The sequence below is a fragment of the Rhinopithecus roxellana genome, chromosome 6 (genome assembly GCF_007565055.1).
Source record: "Rhinopithecus roxellana isolate Shanxi Qingling chromosome 6, ASM756505v1, whole genome shotgun sequence".
Taxonomy (NCBI): Eukaryota; Metazoa; Chordata; class Mammalia; order Primates; family Cercopithecidae; genus Rhinopithecus; species Rhinopithecus roxellana.
In genome coordinates, this window is record NC_044554.1 from 44,485,483 (window position 1) to 44,509,329 (window position 23,847).

At 47.7% G+C, this 23,847-nt stretch overlaps 1 non-coding gene across 1 annotated transcript; it reads left to right on the forward strand.

Annotated features, from left to right (window-relative positions):
* Window positions 1-22,209: 22,209 nt before the first annotated feature.
* LOC115898542 lies at window positions 22,210-22,316 on the forward strand. The gene has a single exon (XR_004058252.1). It is a non-coding gene; the product is annotated as a U6 spliceosomal RNA (small nuclear RNA).
* Window positions 22,317-23,847: the final 1,531 nt, after the last annotated feature.

Below are 23,847 nucleotides of genomic sequence, written 5' to 3' on the forward strand. Positions count from 1 at the left end.
TTGCACAAATGAGGAGACTGAGGCTCAGAGAGGCTAAGTAACTTGCTCCTCAGCAAAGCTGTATCGCCAGCTCCAATCCTGGGAGATTCACTTTGAACTCTGTTTCCACTGGTCTCCACGAGGGCCTTCTCTCCATGGCAGAGAAGACGTGCAAACTCATGGGTAAGTCAGTGATGTTTCCTCCCTCTCTCTGTGTCTGGCGAGAGGCACAGACACTCTTCTCTGGGACTCTCGGCTGCTTAGCAACTCTCACTGTGTCCGGCCTCTCGTGTCTCTTCCCATTCACACTTTTCACCATCTGCCAAGCCCTGTGCCCCCAGAGCCACCTGTCATAATATTCCGGCAGCCTGGCCACCCCTTATCCAGACTCTCCAGGCTGTACCCAGGGACTGGTTTCCAAAAATACACATTGGCTTCAGCACGAGGCTGAAGGGCAGGGCAGCCGGGAATTGTGGGGGCTGGCACTGCAAGAGAGTCAGCCAGTAGCACGCTGGGATGGAAAATTTTACCCAAACTCATGGGGATATGGTAAGGATCAACTCTAGACTCTGGGGCTCATGAATGAGAATGGGCATCTTTGACATCAGGCATCCCAGTGTCTCACCTGCAACCTCCGTCGGGCCTGAGCGGCGTTGAGGAGGCTCTTTGCCATTGTGTGGGCAGATCTGTGTGTGGGGCCATAAAACCTAATGCATTTGCCTACTGAGAAGACATTTTAATAAGGGCCACTGTACACCGTTTTCCAGACAGCCTTGTCTGATGAATAGCTTGGATGAGCCTAATAAAGTTATAGGTGAATGGAAATTAGGTCTTTAATGGGTCCAGTGGCAGCTGGGGATCGTTCACATTGCCTTGTTTTATGAGATCAGGATAGAACCCCCACCGCCTTTCATCCCTTCAATCCCACCTTGGAGCAAAGGTCCTCACGGCTGAGACCTGAATGTTCTGTTAACCTCTCCCAATCCTCTGATCTTCCATCTCTTATCTATCTATCTATCTATCTATCTATCTATCTATCTATCTATCTATCTATCTATTTATCTATCTATCTACCTATCTATCTATCTATCATCTATTATCTATCTATCTATCTATCTATCATCTATCTATGTCTGTCTCTATCATCTATCATCCATCTATTTATTATCTATTATCTATCTATCTACTATCTATCATCTATCTCTGTCTCTATCATCTATGTATCTATCATCTATGTATTTTCTATCTATTATCTATCTATCTATCATCTATCTATTATCTGTTATCTATCTATCTATCTATCTATCTATCTATCTATCTATGTATCTATCTATGTATCTATCTATGTATCTATCTATCTATCTATCTATCTATCTATCTATCTATCTATCTATCTATCTATCTATCATCTGTGTGTCTGTCGGCCTGCCTAATTTATCTATCTATCTATCTATCTATCTATCTATCTATCTATCTATCTATCTATCTATCTATCATCTCTCTCTGTATCTATGTCTGTCTCTATCATCTATCTATTATCTATCTATCATCTATCTATCTATCTCTGTCTCTATCTATAATCTATCTATTATCTATGTATCTATCATCTCTGTCTGTATCTATCTATCTATCTCTGTGTGTCTCTATCATCTATCTATTATCTATCTATCATCTATCTATTTATCTATCTAGCTCTGTCTCTATCTCTGTCTCTATCTATCTATCTATCTATAATCTATTATCTCTATCTATCTATCTATCTATCTATCTATCTATCTATCTATCTATCTATCTTTTGTTAAAGACTGGGTCTTCCTTTGTCAACCAGGCTGGAGTGCAGTGGTCTAACCACAGCTCACTGCAGCCTTGAACTCCTGGGCTCAAGTAATCCTCCTGCCTCAGCTTCCCAAGTAGCTGGAACCGCAGGCATGTGTTACCATGCCTGGCTAATTTTTTTAAATTATTTTTTTGTAGAGAACTGAGTCTTTCTATGTTGCCCAGGCTGTCCAAACTCTTGACCTCAAACAATCCCTCAGCCTTGGCCTCCCAAAATGTTGGGATTACAGGCATGAGCCACCATGCCTGGCCATCCATCTCTTTTTGGACCAGATGGGCCAAGGGAGGTTGTCCCAGTCTGCCTCCGACCTGGGTTGAACAGAGATCTAGCTTTGTACTCATAGCATCTTCTAGTGATAACCAAACCAGGAATGAGACAAGAGTGGGCCTGCCTAGCGCAAAGGAGGAGCAAATCTGCATCTGTGAGAGATGATTCCATTTGACAAATTTGTCCTGAGTTGGACTCACACTTGTTTGGGGACAAACTTGTCCCCTCATGTTCCTGGCTAAGCCACACACTCCAAGATGGACACTTGGGGAAAAGGCACAGAACTGATGGACACAGCGAGGCAAGAGGGTGAGGGTTCCACTGTGGACTTCAGAGCCACGACCGTCACCACCATCAGATGACAGCTCCGAGGCAGGTCCAAGAGGATCTCCAGCACCAATATGGAAGACGCCATCTGTTTTCAAAAAGCTCCCAGTACAACGCTGATCCCAGCTGGGCTTTCCATATTACAATCCAGCCCCTCCATGCTCTCTTCATCCTCCTCCATGCCTCCTTCTTCCACAGAAGGCAGGCCTGGGACATGCACTATGTTTGGAAATGTCCTGGACAGTGGAACCTCTTGCACCATCCTGGAGTCCCCTTCAGTGGCTGCTGTCTGCACTGGTCCCCCATGTAGCACATGAAGTTTATTGCACGTGGAGACTCATCATTTCCCAGGCAGCTCCGAAGAAGGATGGGTGTCTATATGTATGCCAAGGGGTTGCCCCAAGCCATAGATCCAGGAAGTCGCACAATCAGAGTTGGGAACTCAAGCTTTCTGCCCTCTGCATCCCCTCCCCAACATTGCTGCACATCACATCTTGGAATAAGTTTTTTTTTTTTTTTTTTTTTTTTTTTTTTGAGATGGAGTCTCTCTCTGTCACCCAGGCTGGAGTGCAGTGGCACAATATCGGCTCACTGCAGCCTCCGTCTCCCGGGTTCAAGCAATTCTCCTGCCTTAGCCTCCCAAGTAGCTGGAATTATAGGCATGCACCACCATGCCCGGCTAATTTTTGTATTTTTAGTAGAGACAGGGTTTCATCAGGTTGGCCAGGCTGGTCTTGAACTCCTGACCTCAAGTGATTGGCCCACCTCAGCCTCCCAAAGTGCTGGGATTAGAGGCGTGAGCCACTGCACCTGGCCTGGAGTAAGTTTCTTTTGATGATAGGAGCCCTCTTGCCGCCTTCAGGAATTTATACATCCCTTGAGTCATAGCATAGAAGTCTGTGGCGTTGGGTGGCATTGTGGCTGTTTACTGTCTTTTGAAGACCCACACACATTTTGTGTAAATTAGGATAAAGGATAGTGGAAATTTTTTCTAAAATGACCAAAAAGTCACTACAAACAACTTTTCTCAGTGCGAGTGTCCACAGGGCTTCGCTTCTCCCAAAGGTAGAGGGTTTCAAAGCTTCTTCAGCTGTGATGTAAGATGGTCAGGATGAACGAACGTCACAATGAATCAAAGCTCTCTGTAGCGATGTCTCAGCCTGTCACATTCATTTCTCAAGTTCATCTGATTGCCATTCTCATAACTGCTGCTGGCTCGGGTAAGCCTCAGTATTCATCCATCCGCCAGGAATGCATGCCGGGGACTCTGGATTTGAGGATGAGTTAGATGTGGAGTTCACAGCCAAGGGTGGGAGGAAGAGGTGACATGAACTCAGATAGTCTGGGCCTGGGAACTCAGGACCCAGGATGAGGAGTGCAGCCAGGAGGGGACCTGGGCAGCACAGAGCAGAGAGATGAGACCTACAGGGGGAACTGGGTTGAGAAAGAGGTGACTTGGCAAAGGTTGCTCAGAAGGGCAACATTGGATATTCTCTCCACTCATTGAAAACGGATCATTTAAATTTGACCTTGGAGCCCTCTATGAAGAGACAGTCTGCCAAGCAAGTGATTAGTAGAGACAAGGTTGCAGGGAGAAGGTTCATAAGTTACATATTTGTATTTCACCAGTGTAGCTAAAACTGGATGCAAGTTCCTCCTTTCTCCATTTTTTTGGCTTAATGAGTATCATTCATTCAATATATATATTTTATATATATACAGCCATACATGTGTCATACTGAATGAATAAGATTCATTAAGCCTACATATGATATACAATTGATATATATACATGATATATACAATGATATATACATTGATATATGTACATGATATATACAATGTCTATATCACTGCCTACACATATATATATAGGCAATGAAAGGGCTTTTGGGAGGCCCTGTATATACATATATTATATATATATATAGCCTATACATGTATGTATATACATACATACAAGCATATATACATATATAGGCTATATATATACACACACAATATGTGTGTATATATATACACATTCACATACATACATAATTTTTAGAGATGAGATCTCGCTCTGTTGTTCAGGCTGGAGTGCAGTGGCCCACTCATAGCTCACTGCAGCCTTCAACTCTTGGACTCAAGTGATCCTCCGCCTTCGTTTCCCGAGTAGCTGGGACTACTGGCATACACCACCACATCTGGCTAATTTTAAAACCTTTTTGGAGATGTGGGGTCTCACTATGTTGCCCGGGATTGGTCTCGAACTCCTGGAGTTAAGCGATCCTCTTACCCTGGCTTTTCAAAGTGTTGGGATTACAGGCATGAGCCACCATGCCTAGCTGAAATCTTTATACTGTATGTTCTACCTGTTAAGAATAAATGTGTCTGGGCATGGTGGCTCATGCCTGTAATTCCAGAACTTTGGGAAGCTGAGGTGGGCAGATTGTTTGAGGCCAGGAGTTCAACACCAGCTTGGCCAACATAGTGAAACCCTGTCTCTACTAAAAATCCAAAAATTAGCTGGGCCTGGTGGCTCACACCTGTAATCCCACCTACTTGGGAGGCTGTGGCAGGAGAATCACTTGAACCCAGGAGGTGGAGGTTGCAGTGAGCTGACATTGAGCCACTGTACTCCAGCCTGGGCAACAGAGTGAGACTCAATCTCAAAAATGAATAAATAAATAAATGTACATTGAATCTTAATGTTTAAAAAATTGGTTTTCAAATATCGTCAGGAATTTTTGAAGCAGATGAATCAAGCCGGCCAGGGAGTGGGTCAGCAATGACCAGGAGGCAGCACAGCAGCCCTGACTGCCCAGCAGATTCCCCTGGACCTCAGTGCTGCAACCACCACTACTAGCACCACCATCACCACCAACCAGCACCACCATCACCACCAACCACCACCACCACCACCACCTCCACCACTACCAACCATCGCCACCACCACCATCAACCACCACCACCAACCACCACCACCACCACTACCACCACCATTACCAACCACCACCACCACCTCCACCACTACCAATCATCACCACCACCACCACCAACCACCACCACCACCACCACCACCATTATCACCACCACCACCTCCATCACTACCAACCATCACCACCACCACCACCACCACCAGTACCAACCACCACTACCAACCACCACCACCACCAACAACAACAACCATCACCACCACCACCATCACCACCACCAGTACCAACCACCACCACCACTACCACCAGCCACCACAACCACCACCTCCACCACCCACCACCACTAACACTACCACTGCTGCCACCACCACCAACACTACTAGCAACCACCACCATCACCACCTCCACCACTACCAACCATCACCACTGACACCACCCACCACCACCACAATCACCACTACCAACCACTACCACCACCACCACCACCACACCACCACTACCAACCACTACCACCACCACCACTACCACCACCACTATCACCACTACCAACCACTACCACCACCACCACCACCACACCACCACTACCAACCACTACCACCATCACTACCACTACCACCATCACCACTACCAAACACCACCACTACCACCACCACCATCACCAATACCAACCACCACCAGCACTACCATCACCACTACCAACAACCACCACCACCGCTGCCACCACCACTTCTGCCAACCACCACCACCACCACCTCCACCACCCACCACCACACCACCACCACCACACCACCACCACCACTGCCAGATACTCTGATTTCTTTGGCCTTGGGTGGGGCATGGGCAGGGGGATTTAAGAAAATCTCACTAGATGATTTCACAAAGTAATGAGAGGCTGGTCTGGAAGTTAGGACAGCTGAATCTGCCTCCAGCTCTGTCCTGCCTTGTTGGGTGACATTGAGGACACCTGGTTTTCTTTCTGAGCCTCAGTTTCCCTATATTTTCTTGCCTGTAGGCAGAGCTCCATACACTATAATCTGTTCCACATTGTTAGGGACATTGGTGGTCAGTCACCCCTGGTTAGCAGAGATAGGCATTCAAGTCTGCAGAAAAGCCACCCAGGAGGCAAGGATTCCTTTCTTTCTTTCTCCGCCTTGGAGACGGCATTCCCCACAGCTCTCTGGGATCCTCTTGTCTGTTCCTGGCTCCCACAGCTTACAGCTGTTTTCACACAAAGCCTAAGACCTCCTTAGGCTTCCGGTCCTTGCAAGAGCCTTTTCTGGTGCATTGGGAAGAGGGAGAGGAGGCAGAGGGTGTACAGATGGGATGCATGTGCTTTGGCCTATTTTCCCAGCTTTCTCTGGCTCTGGCTGCAGCCCAGGAGCCTAGGGAGCTTGTGATCCATTTGGTGCCACAAGCCACTTTTTTGGTCTGTGTCCCAGTTTCTCCAGTCTGTGGGTTTCAGCTGTTCTCCTGAGGCCTGTAAAACTGGAATTCAATGACCCCCCCCCGGGGGGGTGGGTTTGGTTGCCATGGAGACGATTTACCTCTCAGCACCTTACATCTTCCCAGGATGGGGCAGAGATCTGTGTTCAGATGTGGTCTCTGCAGGGAAGGGAATCCAGCACAGCAACAATAGCATTAATAGCCACAGTGACCCAAACGGGTTGAATGCTTCCCCCAGGCCAGGCTCTCTGTTGCACCAGCCTTGAGCAGTCACTGCTGTGGACAGCTGTGGGGTATGATGCTTGAGCACATTCAACAACCCAAGTGATGTTTTGTGTCTTTTTCTGTTTTCTGTTGCTATAACAGAAAGCACAGACTGGGCAATTTATAAAGAAAAGATATTTATTTAACTCATGGTTCTGGAGGCTGGGAATTCCAAGAGCATGACGCCAGTATCTGGTGAGGACCCTCCTGCTGCACCATGACGTGGTGAAAGGTGTCATATTGGGAGAGGGCAAGAGTGTGTCAGCTCAGGTTTCTCTTCCTCTCAGAAAGCCACCAGTTCCATCACAGGGGCCCATCACCCTGATGGTATTATCTAATCCTACTGAGACAGGGTCTTGCTCGACTGTCACCCAGGGTGGAGGGCAGTAGTATGATCTTGGCTCACTGCAATCTCCATCTCCCAGGTTCAAGTGATTTTCCTGCCTCAACCTCTCGCATAGCTGGGATTATAGGTGCTTGCCACCACACCTGGCTAATTTTTTTATTTTTAGTAGAGGCAGGGTTTCACCTTGTTGGCCAGGCTGGTCTCGAACTCCTGACCTCATGTGATCCACCCACCTCAGCCTCCCAAAGTGCTAGGGTTATAGGCATGAGCCACTGTTCCCAGCCCCCAGCACATTTTGAGGCATTGCCACGCTTGCATTGGTTCACATTCCCCTTGGCAGGGTCACCTTGCTGAACCCAACACCAACAGGGTTGGAGAGTTGTAAGTACATGCTCAGTAACCCAACTGAGCCCAGCCACTTAGCAGTTGGGCAGACTGGGGTCTGCCGTCCTCAGTTCCTGCCTCCCTAAAATGGGAAAACATGCACAGCACCTGCTGGCTGTGAACATGAGTGCAGGTAAGGCCCAGAGAGTGACTGTGACCAGTCACCTGGGCCAGGTGTCACAGAAGGCAGTGCTGATGCTCTGTAAGTCCCAGGATTTCTGTTCTCAGCTTGAGTGGGGAGCCTTTCTTCTTCACGTTCTAAACAATTAGATATCAGTGTGGCCACCTAAAGCCCTGGTGGTCAACAAAGGCTGGTAATTGGGACATAGGCCAAGTCCTGACGGTAAGCATTTCTGAGGGGGACAAGAGGGATTTTCCTGGTTTGCTCGCCGAGAGTTGTTCCTTGCTTTTATGCCCTGTCCATGATGACTCTAATGAATCCTGACTCTGGTTTATATATTGTTTTTCTTTGTTTGTTGTTTGTAGAAACATGATCTCGCTATGTTGCCCAGGCTGGTCTCAAACTCAGGGCCTCAAATGATCCTCCTGCCTCAGCCTCCCAAAGTTCTGGGATTACAGACCACTGGTTTATATTTACCAAGGACTGAGTTCTCTATTCTCTGCTCTTGTGCAGAAATTCCACATGCAGGTAACGTCCATTGCAACAATTTCAATCACCACAGTCGATCCTTACTGCCCCACACATCGCAACCCCCACGAAGCTCACCTGTTCCTGATAGTTCCACAGGACCTTCTTCCTCTTTCAAGAGCACTGGGAGGAAGGTATTGATCCACATGGTGGTCATTCTACACATGTTTGCAGCTCAAAACCTATAGACACCATTGGATGCTTGCTGTGTATTGAGTCCTGGCTAGGTACTGGGGATCCAGCATTATCTGATGTGTCCCCAGTGGGGTGGGGGACACCTGGCTGTTGAGGGACTGGTCTGACCTGTATCACGTCATTGGAATGATCTGTACGTATTTCCTTTTTTTTTTCTCTTTTGAGATGGAGTCTGGCTGTTGCCCAGGCTGGAGTGCAGTGGTGCGATCTCGGCTCACTACAACCTCCGCCCCCCAGGTTCAAGCGATTCTCCTGCTTCAGCCTCCCAAGTAGCTAGGATTACAGGCATGCACCACCATGCCTAGCTAATTTTTGTATTTTTAGTAGAGATGGGGTTTCGCCATGTTGACCAGGCTGGTCTTGAACTCCTGACCTCAAGTGATCTGCCCACCTTGGCCTCCCAAAGTGTTGGTATTACAGGCGTGAGCCACCATGCCAGGCCTCTGTATATATTTCTACCTCCCCTGCCAGTGGGCAGAGACCACATCGCACCCATCCTTCTCATATCCCTGGTAAATAGTTGACGTTCAGTGAGGGATGCAAGCTGGGGCTGAGTTGCAGTTTTCCTACAACATCACTGCTGCCTCCAGGGAAAGTTCTGAGTCCTTGGCAGCCTCCTCAGCATGCCCAGAAAACCTCCGTTTCATAACCAGAGGGGCCACCAGGAACCTCATGCCCTATGGGCCTCAGTCTTCCCTGGGCTGGAAAACCAGAAGTCTGCTTTTTTTAAAAATTTTTTTTAAGTTCTGCTGACAGCCCGAGAATCTTGTGATTTATACGATTAATATGAGAAACAACATCATTATTCTGTTAATATATTATTCATTTCACCGGTGATCTATTCTCTCCACACCCAGCTCTATAAGTCAACTTTCTCTCCCTGCTATTTTAATAGAGCTGCATTTTAAATGGCGAGAACAGTACATTAAACATGTATAAGATGTAATCTCATTTGGAATGCGCTCTTCCAGCCGATCCGCCTCATAAGCATAAAAACAACAATGCTGCCTGGTGTTATCGGGCCCCACACGGGTGGGCAGCTGAAAACAAAATCTGGCTCTAATTAAGGAATATGTTAAAACTTCTGATTTGCACCTTCTCTTTGCCGGTAAGAGGAAGCAGCTCCGTCCCCAGGCCACTGAGTTTTCAGAGGCCCCATCCTTGAAGTGCCCCTGCTGTTTCCCATTCTTGCTAACCACACTCCTGATAAAGCACATGTGGGGAAAGAGCAAAGGTGGGGCTGCTCTCTGTACAGTGGCTCACACCTGTAATCCCAGTGCTTTGGGAAGTCAAGGCAGGAGGCTCACTTGAAGCCAGTAGTTCCAGACCAGCCTGGGCAACATGGCGAGACCCCATCTCTACAAAACATAAAAAATTGGCTGGGCATGGTGGTGCATGCCTGTAATGCCAGCTACTCAGGAGGCTGAGGCAGGAGGATTGCTTGAGCCCAGGAGTTGGAGGCTGCAGTGAGCTATGATCACGCCACTGCCCTCCAACCTGGGCAGCAGAATGAGACCCTGTCTTAAAAAAAAAAAAAAAAAAGCAACAGGTAATGGTTGAGATTAAATGATTGTCTCAGAGGAGGATGAGAGCTTATCTCAGTTTGGGTTGCCCAAGAAGTAGACTCTGAGACAAGGAGTCAGAGATACATAGTTTATTTGGAGGTGGCCTTCTCTGGGAAGAGGAGGGATGAAGTGAGCCTGGACATAGAAAGCAGCCAATAAAGAGCAAATTATCAAGGAAGTTACTGCTATGGGCAGCCGGAGCTCAAAGCTGCCAGGAAGCTCTGGGAGACAGTGTAGACACACACTTCAGAGTTATCTACTCCAGGGGTGAGGGAGCTGGGGTACTGATACTCCAACAGTCTAAGCCGGCATTGGTTGAGAACAAAAAACAAACAAACAAAAACATACATAAATTTGAGTCAGGATTTGTTAGAGTCATCATGGAGAGGACATAAAAGCAAGGAACAGTTCTTAGGGGAGCAAACCAGGAAAATCCCTCTTGTTCCCCTTGGAAACGCTTACTGTCAGGACTTGGCCTGTGTCCCAATTGCAGCTGATACTCCAATACCCCTTGAGGGCTTCTGGGCAGTTGTGTGTTCAAGCACAGGCAAGCAGGCACTGGGGGTCAGAGAAAGCCATCAGGCCACAAGGTATGCAAGCTGGCAGTTGGAAGCCCAGTAGCCTGCATGGAAGTGGTAAGGCCAAAGGGAATATGAATGTGACTCCGGCAGCATCTGCCATCAAGCTTCAAACATCTGAAGGAAGTACAAGTGCACGGCCACGAAGATGGAACCTCAGACACGAGCTGGGAGTGCATGTTCGGCCCTGTCTAGTCCTGTCTGTGGCTTGGCTACCACAAAACTCTTTTCCTCTGGGGACTAGTCCAGCACAACCGGTCAGGATGACACATCACTCTCTCGCCTCTGATTCCAACTCCCACTGCCTCCTTTGATCATTCATTCAGCTTGCCAGGAGGCTCCACTCCAGGAAAAGGGGATCCCAAATAGTAGACATGAGTATTGGGTCCATGGGAAAGGACAATGCTTGTGAACCACCTGGAGATGTTTCCCATCTTCCTCCCATGAGTCAGCTTCCAAGAGACGTGGTTTTCTCTGTGTCCTGACAGTTCCCAGTATTTGCGTCACATTCCGGGGACCAGCCAGGCTGTTTTGTGAAAGATGCCTCACTGCTCCCTTTCAGGCAGCAGCAGACTTAGGGCTGTCCCATCTTCCTTTCTCTTAATTCTCCTCTTCTCTGTCTGCTGCCCTCACTGGCATGAGCTCCCTGGGGCACGGGCTGTGCATAAGAAGGTTCTGGTTAGCACCATAAGAGAAAAAATAAATGAATGAAAAAGAAGGTTCTGGTTTCAGTGCCCAGCCCAGGGGCCCATCATGGAGCATTAAATGAGCAATGGATGGTGCCCTTCCCCCAAGATGCAATCCCATGACTAGACCACACATTCTCAGTGGAGGTGACATTACCCCAAGGGGCCAAAATTGGTTCTTGGAGGAGATGCTGAAAAAGTCTTAGCTATTACTGGCCGGGTGTGGTGACTCACGCCAGTAATCCCAGCACTTTGGACGGCCGAGGAGGGCAGATGATGTGAGGCTAAGAGTTCGAGACCAGCCTGGTCAACATGGCAAAACCCCATCTGTACTAAAAATAACAAAAATTAGCCGGGTGTGGTAGTACACATCTGTGATCCCACCTACTTGGGAGGCTAAGGCAGGAAAATCACTTGGACCTGAGAGGCAGAGGTTGCAGTGAGCCAAGATTGCACCACTGCACTTCAGCCTGGGTGACAGAATAACACTCTGTCTCAAAAACAAAACAAAACAAAAAAACAAACAAAAAACACAAACCATCACCAATAACAAAGTCTTAGCTATTACAATGATTTGTGGTCATGCGAAGTTTAACACTATCAAACTCAGTCTTATTCCTTAGTATTTAATTTTATGAGCAGTGGAGAGATTAGTTTAAAAATGTCCACAAATCCAGAGAAATACTGGATGAAATGGAAGATGGCATGACTGAAATCAGCTCATCTTTTTTTTTTTTTTTTTTTTTTTTTTTGAGGCAGAGTCTCGCTCTGTCACCCAGGCTGGAGTGCATTGGCACTATCTTGGCTCACAGCAAGCTCTGCCTCCTGGGTTCACGCCATTCTCCTGTCTCAGCCTCCCAAGTAGCTGGGACTACAGGCGTCCACCACCATGCCTGGCTAATTTTTTGTATTTTTAGTAGAGACGGGGTTTCACCGTGTTAGCCAGGATGGTCTCGATCTCCTGACCTCGTGATCTGCCCGCCTCAGCCTTCCAAAGTGCTGGGATTACAGGCTTGAGCCACGGTGCCTGGCTGAAATCAGTTCCTTTTAAGCCCACTTGTAGCTCCATGTGGCTCATACTCATGTGACTTTGAAGACCAGCTGGTGCTGGGGCCCAGACCTGTGGGATGGGTCTGTGGCAGAGGGAAGGAGGGGGGCTTGGGCCTCTGCAGAAAATTCTGATTCCAGGACCCCAGCATTGGAATGAATGGGTCCCTCAGGCCCAGGGGTGGCCTCCACAACTCCAAGGAAGAGGCACTGAGTTCTTGACAGATGTGGCTCTGGGTTTATTAATTCCTGCATCAAAGACCACAACCCCCAGCCACAAGGATGAGTAGGTCAGAATCCACGCCCTATCCAGCCATCTCCCAATGAGTGGCCCTTCATTCTCCTTGCTTGGGATGCTAGAGGACCGGTGTTAACTATGCTACCAGGAGAGCAGCATGTCATGTTCAGAGATATTGTCATATCTGGGCAATATGAATGTTTCATCCAACTTTTTGTTGCTTGCTAGCAAGCCAGCATGAAGGACCAGCTGTGTGGCTCTATCTTAAAGTGAGGACACAACTGCCCCCTGCCCTCAGTTTTCATGGCCCTCGTCCCTCTCCCAACTCCAGACCTCAGGAATTGCACGGCGGAGAGAAGGGGTTGGCCTGGGATCACTGAGGCAGCATTGTCTCCAGCAGCTGCCCCCATGCCGGATCTGTGAGGGCAGGTAGGTATCAGGGCTACCCCAAGATGACTCCACCACCTGTCCTGTGCTCAGTGAAAGAGAGGCCAATGAGGCTGTTTTGCAATCCCAAAATATCCTCAGTTCAGAGTCCAATTTTCCCTTCTGTGTGGCCTTTGCAAGCCACCCTGTCTCCAGAAGGCTGTTTTCTATTGTACAAAATGGGACTGCTGAGGAAATGACACCTGCCTCCGAGGACTGTTTGAGGGTTGAATGAGGTGTGTGCAGCAGGTAACGGAGACAGGAGCCCAGAACATGGCCCGGCTTGAGTGTGATCAGTAAAGATGTCAGGGTGATGTGCGCCGACAGTCCCTCATCTGTGGTTCCTGGCTTGCATGTCTGCAGACAGCAGCTAGAGTTTGGCAATGTAGGCAAGAAGGATGGGTCTCCCTGGGGTAGAGCCTCTCAATTTTCTTTCTTTCTTTTTCTTTTCTTTTCTTTTCTTTTCTTTTCTTTTTTTTTTTTTTTGTTGCCCAGGCTGGAGTGCAATGGTATGATCTCAGCTCACTGCAACCTCCGCCTCCTGGGGTTCAAGCGATTCTCATGTCTCAGCCTTCCAAGTAGCTGGGATTACAGGCACACGCCACCATGCCCAACTAAATTTTTTGTATTTTTTTTTTTAGTAGAGATGGGTTTCGCCATGTTGGCCCCAGGCTGGTCTCGAACTCCTGACCTGAAGTAATCCACCCGCCTCAGCCTCCCAAAGTGCTGAGATTATAGGCATGAACCACTGCACCCAGCTGAGCCTCTCAATTTTCAAGGAAAGTCAGACTCTGGGCAGAAGGGAACCCCACAGGATGTGGTAACGAAGTTTGCATGGGCTAGCCTGGGAACCTGACTGTTTGCATGAGCTAGCGTGAGAACCTGACTGTCCACATGCTGTGAAACCAGCAACTCACTCAATCTGCAAGAAGACCTGGGGGTGGGATTGTTCTCTGCTGGGCTCAGGCCACATCAGGGGCTCTTGTCCAACCTCGCCTGTCCAGCCAATGGATGACAGTGAGCTGGGAAGAAGCTCATTTACTAGGAAGGGGTCTTCACCTCTTGCCTTCCTGGCCTCCACGTGGACCCACTCTGTGACCCTGACCAAGTCCCCAAATCTCCCTTGAGCGCTGGGATGCATAAAGCTGTGCTGGGTGGCCTCTCAGGTTGCAGCCTAGATTCAGAGGCTCCCTGATCCCCCACTATCACCAAAAGGTAACACATCTGTGGGGCCCAGCTCCGGGCTCTGGTCTCCTGGGAAGTTTGGTCTTTTGGGTTCAGGAACTGACTCTAAGTACCAAATTTGGTTTGGCTCAAATTTGGCTGCTTGGCAGGGGAGATCCCTTGGCTCTTGTGGTCTGGGCTTGGCAGCCCTAAGCTGTTTCCCAAGCCATGTCATTACTCTAACTTCCTCCTTCCCTTTCCTCCCACCCCACCCCCATTCTACTCCCTCCCTGCCACCCACACACTCCGCTCTCTTAATGAGTCCCAGGGAGATGCTGCCCGCCTTATATCACCTTCCCCGTTGGCAGAAGAGAGGCCCTGAGAGCCCCTGGCATACTTGGCTCTGCTAAGTGCAGCCCTGACTCAGGGTTTCCATGGCAATAGCACTTGCAGCAACAGCCTTGGCTTGTTGCCAAGGCAGACGACAACCATGACAGCCAGTCAGACTGCGTCCAGCTGTGCCTGCAGCCAGAGAGGACAGGGATGCTGAGTGGGGGTGGCTCTCCTGCCCCTCTCTCTAGAGCCCACCCAGGTTCTACCCTGGACTATCCTACTTGCCTGGACAACCTTAGCAGGGATGTTAGGATGCAGGAGGAGCCCGGGATGGGGACCCAGGACCTAGGAACAGGCCAGGCCATACCATTGTCTTGCTGTGCAAATTGGGCAGGACTGTGCCTTCTGTGGGCCTCTACTATACTAGAGGACTGGGCTAGACCATGGAGCTTCAGGGCCATCTGATTCTCCCAGGAGCAGGTTCTTGGTATTGGGGGATAGTTTCCTCTTGATTCAGGGGCCAGCACTGTCCCTGCCTGGAGCCTTTCCTTCCCTATCCTCCAAGGCTAAGTGTGGGCTCTACCCTTCTCTGTGGCCTGGAGGGGGCTTGGATCCAGGTGACTGGGCTAAGTGGTCTCTCTGTGAGATCACTGGCTCTAACCAGGGAGCTAACCCTCCTCGGAGAAGGCTCACTGTTGTTCTGACACAGCCCCATGTTCCTGTAGACTCTCATCAGAAGGGGTTGCACTGTGTTGCAAGGGTTGCCCTGGAACCCCCAATCTTGTGATCTCTTTGGGCTGTGCTGCTTTCAACAATTCCACAACTCTTAGTTTCAAATGTTACAGGAGAAAAAGTAAAGTAGAGATGGTTGGAAAAGGGAGCCTCCCAAAAGAGCCTCCTACACTCGTGCCATATCATGGCAGTCACTTAAACACACATTTCTCAAGATCATCTCCTGCTGACATTCCACATAGGCCCTTTTGCAGATTTCAGCCCTGGGGAAGCTAAAGCATGAACTACTGCTATTTCACGTACAAATTGCCATGTAGCAAAACAACATCCAAAGAGCTATATTATTATCTCTCATAGTCCTGTGGTTGGCTGGGCTCAGCAAGACAGTTTCTTCCGGTCTCACTAAAGCTTTTTGTGTGTTCTAGTTAGATGGTGGCTGGGCTGGTGTCATCCATACACAGCTTACTATAGTGCAAAGATCTCACTACTCCATGTGGTCTTCCTGGAGAGCACCTGGACTTTTTAGATGATGGCTCATAGCTGCCAAAAGTACAGAATCCAAGAAGGAAGATATGGAAACTCACAGTCCTCCTAGCTCTAAAAACTGGGCCCCAGTTGGCCCTCTTCTGCTACCTTCCAGACATAAAGCTGGTTCAATGTGGGAAAGAACTATTTCTGAATAAGGTCACACCCTGAGGTTCCAGGTGGACATGAATTTTGGGTGGATGCTACCTCTGTCAGTCTGTTCTCACACTGCTGTAAAGAAATATCTAAAAGGCAAAAAATAACAGATGCTGACAAGGTTGCAGAGAAAAGGGAACACTCATATACTGTTGGTGGAAGTGTAAATTAGTTCAACCATTGTGGAAAGCAGTATGGTGATTCCTCAAAAAGCTAAAAGCAGTACTACCATTCAACCTAGCAATCTCATTACTGGGTATACACCCAGAGAAATATAAATCATTGTACCATAAAGACACACACACATGAATGTTCATTGCAGAAACATTTGCAATAGCAAAGACATGGAATCAACCTAAATGTCCATCAGTGACAACCAGATAAAGAAAACGTGGTACATATACACCATGGAATACTATGCAGCCATAAAAAAGAATGAGATCATGTCTTTTGTGAGAACATGGATGAAGCTGGAGGTTATAATGCTCAGCAAACTAATGCAGGAACAGAAGACCAAATACTGCATGTTCTCGTTTATAAGTGGGAGCTAAATGATGAGAACTCATGAACACAAAGAAAGGAACAATACACACTGGAGTCTACTTGAGGGTGGAAGGCAGGAGGAGGGAGAAGAACAGAGAAATAACTATTGGGTATGGGCTTAATACCTGGTTGATGAAATAATCTGTACAACAAACCCCTATGACACGAATTTACCTATGCAAGAAACCTTCACATGTGCCTCTGAACCTAAAATAAAAGTTAAAACAAAGGAAATGCTTGAGACTGGCTAATTCATAAAGAAAAGAGGTTTAATTGGATCACGGTTCTATAGGCTGTACAGGAAACACAGCAGCTTCTGCTTCTGGGGAGGCCTCAGGAAGCTTCTAATCATGGTGAAAGGTGAACGAGGATCGAAGTATCTTACATGACTGGAGCAGGAGGGAGAGAGTGAGTGGGGAGGTGCTACGCACTTCTTTTTTATTTGGAAAGGAGTCTCCTTCTGTCGCCCAGGCTGGAGTGCAGTGGCACAATCTCGGCTCACCACAACCTCCGCCTCCTGGGTTCAAGTGATTCTCCTGCCTCAGCCTCCTGAGTAGCTGGGATTACAGGCATGCACCACCATACCCGGCTAACTTTTGTATTTTTAGTAGAGATGGGGTTTTGCCAAGTTGGTCAGGCTGGTCTCAAACTCCTGATCTCGTGATCCCTACCTCGGCTTCCCAAAGTGTTGGGATTACAGGTGTGAACCACTGCGCCCAGCCAGCTACACACTTTTAGACAACCAGATCTCACTAGCACTTACTCGTTATGGTGAGGACAGCACCAAGAGAGAAATCTGCCCCCATAATCCAATCAACTCCTACTTCCAGCATTGGGGATTACAACTGAATATGAGATCTGGTGGGAGCATGGATCCAAACCATATCACTATCCAACCCACTGCAGGAGGTAACAACCCTAGGCTCATGGAGATGCTGGAGACTAGAATCCAATTGCGCAAAGAGCGTGCTTAGTATGGGACTGGCCACAGAAGGGGTGCTCAATGCATGGTCATTATTGTTATATAAAACACAGAAATGCAATAAACACTGCCCTGGCGCCTTCCCAACAAACACACCTCCAGCGGAAACCAGGAATCAGAGCTGAGTAAACGTGGAAACGTACCTTTGCAGACTCCACAAAGCCAAACTCCAATTTGTGTTTCTTTTTTTTTTTTTTCCTTTGAGACAGAGTTTCACACTTTTTTTTTTTTTTTTTTTTTTTTTTTTTTTTTTTTTTGCCCAGGCTAGAGTGCAATGCAGTGATCTCAGCTCATTGCAACCTCCACTTCCTGGGTTCAAGTGATTCCCCTGCCTCAGCTTCCTGAGTAGCTGAGATTACAGACATGTGCCATCACAACTGGCTAATTTTGTATTTTTAGTAGAGATGAGTTTTCACCATGTTGGCCAGGCTGGTCTCTAACTCCTGACCTCAGGTGATCTGCCCGCCTCAGCCTCCCAAAGTGCTGAGATTACAGGTGTGAGCCACTGTTCCTGGCTCAAGTCGTGATTTGATTTAGATCCCTGCATTTCAGGTTTAAGGAATTTATATTTACAGAGTTGCGTGATCATCTTCAGCATTCATCAAGCACATGTCATCTGGCAGAAACCATGCAAAGTATCTTCCATGAGAGATCTAATTTAATTCTTACAAGAAAGGTACAATTATTATCCCTATAAAAATGGAGAAGAGGGAAATGAGGCCCAGAGATGTGAGTGCCCGCCCCAGGTTACACAGTGGCAAGAGGGGTGCTGGGGCTTGAGTCCTCTTTAAGTTCAGAGCCCCTGCCCTCAACCAGAATGAAAAGAGCCTTCTCTCTCCTGCTTTTCCTGGCAGAAGCATTTGTCTTCAGAAAGGATAAAGACTTGGTCTGTGCTGGGTGCGGTGGCTCACACCTGTTATCCCAGCACTTTGGGAGGCTGAGATGGGAGGATTGCTGGACCCCAGGAGTTCGAGACCAGCCTGGGCAACATAGAGAGACTCCATTTCTTTTCTATTTTTTTTTGAGATGGAGTCTCCCTCTGTCACCCAGGCTGGAGTGCAGTGGTGCAATCTCAGCTCACTGAAACTTCCGCCTCTCAGGTTCAAGCGATTCTCATGCCTCAGCCTCACAGGTAGCCTGGGACTACACGCACCACCACACCTGGGTAATTTTTGTATCTTTAGTAGAGATAGGGCTTCGCCATGTTGCCCAGGCTGGTCTCGAACTCCTGAGCTCAAGTGATCCACCCACCTCGGCCTCCCAAAGTGCTGGGATTACAGTTGTGAACCACCACGCCCTGCCAGGAGACACTCTATTTCTACAAAAAAAATTAAAAAAAAAATTAGCCAGGCGTAGTGGTGTGCACCTGTGGTCCCAGCTACTCCAGAGGCTGAGGTGGGAGGATCACTTGAGCCCAGAAGTAGGAGGGCGCAGTGAGCTATCATAGCACTGCTGCACAGCCTGCGGGACAGAGCAAGATCTTGTCTCCAAAAAAGTTAAAAATAATTTTTTAAAAAGACTTCACGGACAAGAAGCTGCTCTGTCTGTCCATTTGGTCACATCCAGTCCTCAGGGCCCTCGACTCAGGCCCAGCATCCCTTACTCTGCTCCCTTCGTCCGCAAATGTGCAGTGACAGCATCTATACTCCTGAAACCCTCCATCGGCCTCTGACACAGTGAAACATGAAGAACATCCTTGAGCTCCTTGGCCTCCTGTGTGGCATCAGCCCCGTGCCTCCCAAGGGCCCCGTTATCTAAATTTAATCTCATGTGACAGGTGCCCAGAGCTGTTTCTGCCTGGTGGTTTATGGAGACAAAGTAGGCCCCCTTCCAGACCGAGGGTAGTCTGCCCGAGCACCAAGATACCTGGGAGAGCTGGTTCCAGGTTTGCCAGACACCCAGGGTGACACCCACTGGGCCATTTTGCCCATCCTGGGGACAGCAAAGTCCCTGGGCTACTTCGGAATGGCATTATTAATTAATTAATTTTTTTTTTTTTTAAGACAGAGTCTCGCTCTGTTGCCCAGGCTGTAGTGCAGTGGCCAGATCTCAGCTCACTGCAAGCTCCGCCTCCTGGGTTTACGCCATTCTCCTGCCTCAGCCTCCTGAGTAGCTGGGACTATAGACGGCCGCCACCACACCCGGCTAGTTTTTTGTATTTTTTTTAGTAGAGACGGGGTTTCACCGTGTTAGCCAGGATGGTCTCGATCTCCTGACCTCGTGATCCGCCTGCCTTGGCCTCCCAAAGTGCTGGGATTACAGGCGTAAGCCACCACACCCGGCCATTAATTAATTAATTAATTTTAAGTGCAAATACTTTTATGTTCAGCCCCTGTAAAGCTATCAGATATTTGAAAAAAGTGTATATTTTTGTTGTTATTTTGTTTTTGAGACAGCGCCTTGCTTGTTGCCCAGCCTGGAGTGCAGGGGCATGACCACAGCTCACTGCAGCCTGAAAAGTCCTGGGCTTAAGTGATCCTCTGGCCTCAGCCTCCCGAGTAGCTGGGACTACAGGCGCCCGCCACCATGCCTTATTGCTTTTTAATTTTTTTTTTTTTTGGTAGGGACAGGGTCTCACTATGTTGCTCAGGCTGGTCTTGAACTCCTGGTCTCAAGCAATTCTCCCACCTCAGCATCTCAAAGTTCTGGGATTATAGAGTGAATCACTGCACCCAGCTATAAAAAGTCTTTTTTGTTGTTGTTTGTTTTTGAGATAGAGTTTCGCTCTGTTGCCCAGGCTGGAGGGCAGTGGCATGATCTCGGCTCACTGCAACCTCCACCTCCCGGGTCCAATCAACTCTCCTGCCTCAGCCTCCTGAGTAGCTGGGACTACGGGTGTGGGCCACCATGCCCAGTTAATATTTTAGTATTTTTTAGTAGCGCCAGGGTTTCACCATGTAGGCCAGTCTGGTCTTGAACTCCTGACCTCTAGTGATCCGCCTGCCTTGACCTCCCAAAATGCTGGGATTACAGGCATGAGCCACCAAGCCCAGCTGAAAGTTTTTAAACGTGAACCAAAGAGTCTAGTTTGAAGAACTTAGCTAGGAACGAGTGAGTTCTTACCCACATAGTGGAGTTCTCCAAACGAGTAACAGGAAGTGTAAAATGAAAGGCAGATCGCTTAGAGATTTGAAATTCTTCGGTGGCCCAGTCCTGGCTGTGCTGTTTATTGAAGAAGTTTGCAGTCATTTTCAGAATTCATTCCAGAAGCTGACTTCTTAATTTGGGCATCCGTAAACTAGTCATGGCAAAAGACATGCAAAGAAAAACACCATCACGCCAAAAAGGATGAAGAGCCAGGGATCCAACCAGTAGGAGAGCTTGGGAAGCCTGTTTGCTCTGGACCGAGGCCTGGCCACTTCTGGGGACCATCCCAGCCATCTGCCACCATTCCCACCTCCAACTCCTTCCTGCAGACCCGCCGTGACCCTAGCACTTGAAAAAGCCCTACTTATTCTTTTTTGTTGTGGGAGAATAAACATTATGAAATTTACCATTTTAACCATTTTGAATGTACACTTGGCTAGGTGTGGAGACTCACACCTGTAACCCCAGCATTTTGGGAGGCCGAGGTGGGAGGATCGCTTGAGGCCAGGAGTTTGAGACCAGCCTGGGCAACATGGTGAGATCCCATCTCTATTAAAAATACAAAAATTAGCCAGGTGTGCTGGTGCTTGCCCATAGTCTCAGCTACTGGGGAGGGTGAGGTACAAGAATTGCTGGAACCCAGAAGGCGAAGGTTGCAGTGAGCTAAGATTACATCACTGCACTCCAGCCTGGGAGACTGACTGAGATCTGTCTAAAAAAAGAAAAAGAAAAAAAAGTTAGCCAGGCGTGGTGGTGCATCCCAGCTACTCAGGAGGCTGAAGCAGGAGGATTGCTTGGGCCTGGAAATAGAGGCTGTGGTGAGCTGAAATTGCACCACTGCACTCCAGTGTGGGTGACAGGGTGAGACTCTATTTCAAAATTAAAATAAAATAAAATAAAATAAAATAGTTTGTTAGTGTTAAGTACATTCACATTGGCCAGGTGCAGTGGCTCACGTTTGTTAACCCCAGCACTTCAGGAGGCAAAGGCGGGTGGATCACCTGAGGTCAGGAGTTTAAGACCAGCCTGGCCAACATGGTGAAACCCTATCTCTACTAAAAATAAAAAATAAAAAAATTAGCTGAGTATGGTGGCGAGTGCCTGTAATCCCAGCTACTTGGGGGGCTGAGGCAGGAGAATTGCTTGAACTGGGGAGGTGGAGGTTGCAGTGAGCCAAGATGGCACCACCACACTCCAGCCTGGGTGACAGCACAAGACTCCATCTAAAAAAAAAAAAGAAGTATGTTCACATTGTTGTGTAAGGGATTTCCAGAACATTTTTTATCTTGCAAAACTGAAACTCTATCCATTAAATACTAACTCCCCCATTTCCCTCCTCCAGCCTCTGGTAATCCCCATTCTACTTTCTGTCTCTATGAATTAGCTTGCTCTAGGTGCCTCATTTAAGTGGAATCATGCAATATTTGTCTTTTTATGACTGGTTTATTTCACTGAGCATAATGTTCTCATGTTTTATTATGGTGTGCCATGTGATAGAATTTCCATTTTTTAATGGCTGAATAATATTCCATGGCATGGTGCTTGATTCCATAGCACATATACCAAAATTGGAAAGATACAGAGAAGATTAGCATGGCCCCTGCGTAAGGATGACACGCAAATTTGTGAAGCATTCCATATTTTTTTTACAATAGCGAAGACTTGGAATCAACCCAAATTCCCATCAATGATAGACTGGATAAAGAAAATGTGGCACATATACACTATGGAACACTATGCAGCCATAAAAAAGGATGAGTTCATGTCCTTTGCAGGGACATGGATGAAGCTGGAAACCATCATTTTTAGCAAACTAACATAGGAACAGAAAACCAAACACTCCATGTTCTCACTCATAAGTGGGAGTTGAACAATGAGAACCCATGGACACAGGGAGGGGAATATCACACACTGGGGCCTGTCGGGCTAGGGGACTGGGGAGGGATAGCATTAGGAGAAATACCTAATGTAGATGACGGGTTGATGGGTGCAGCAAATCACCATGGCATGTGTATACCTATGTAACAAACTTGCACATTCTGCACATAAATCCCAGAACTTAAAGTATGATAAAAAAAAATATTTCATGGCATGAATGTATCACACTGTGTTTATCCATTTATCTGTTGATGGACACCTGGGTTGCTTCTATCCTTTGGTTATTGTAAATAATGCTGCTATAAAATTGGTTATGGATTAGCTGGGCATGGTGGCGCATGCCTGTAGTAGCAGATACTCAGGAGACTGAGGCAGGAGAATCGCTTGAACCTGGGAGGTTGCAGTGAGTGGAGATTGTGCCACTGTCCTCCAGCCTGGGTGACAGAGTAAGACTCCATCTTAAAAACAACAACAACAAAAAAAATTGGTTATGGAAATATCTCCTTGGGCCCCTGCTTTTGCTTCTTTGGGGTACAGAGGCAGAAGTGCAATTGCTGGATCTGTTTTTAAGTTTTTGAGGAACCTTGTTCATTTCTTGTGTGCCCTGCTGTTTATGAATCTGCAGAGGAGTGAGGTGCATGCAGAGAAAGCCTAATGTTTCTTCCTGAAGGCACTGTCAGCGTGACATGGGGGTTGTGGCAGTGGGTGAGGACTATTGCCCCTCTCTCTTTTTTCAGGAATTGCTGATGAAAGCCGCCACTTGGTTCTCATCAAATTTTCAAGAGAAGGAAAAAAGGGGTTTTGATGGAAGGCAAGATGACTCCAGGGCTCCTCTGGAGAAATTTCGTGATTTGAGGAAGGAGGGAGCTGGAAGGGGTTGCCTTTACTCTGTTCTGCACAATTCAGGTCCTGGAGCTTGATCACAAATGCTGGTTTTGCAGTTATCAGGATCCACCAGACAGGAAAAAAGTTTCCCATGTTTAAAAGTGTGGACTAGCAGGGGCAAGAACCCAGTTTGGTGCACAGCAAACAAATGCTGGTGACTTTACTGCATTTCATGACGCACAGGCCACATCTCTGTAAATGCATCAGCTAAAACTCTCTGGAACTAAAATAACTGCTCTCCTATATATAGACCCCCAGGGGGAAAATGTCTACTATAATCCAGTTGTTAAATGGAAAAGAAGAAAAAGCCCTGGTGGCATTTCTGCTGCAGAAAATTATCAGCAACTTGCTCACAGTTTTGGAGAAAATCTTCCAACTGATACAACATGTACCAATCTTCCAATCGATACAAC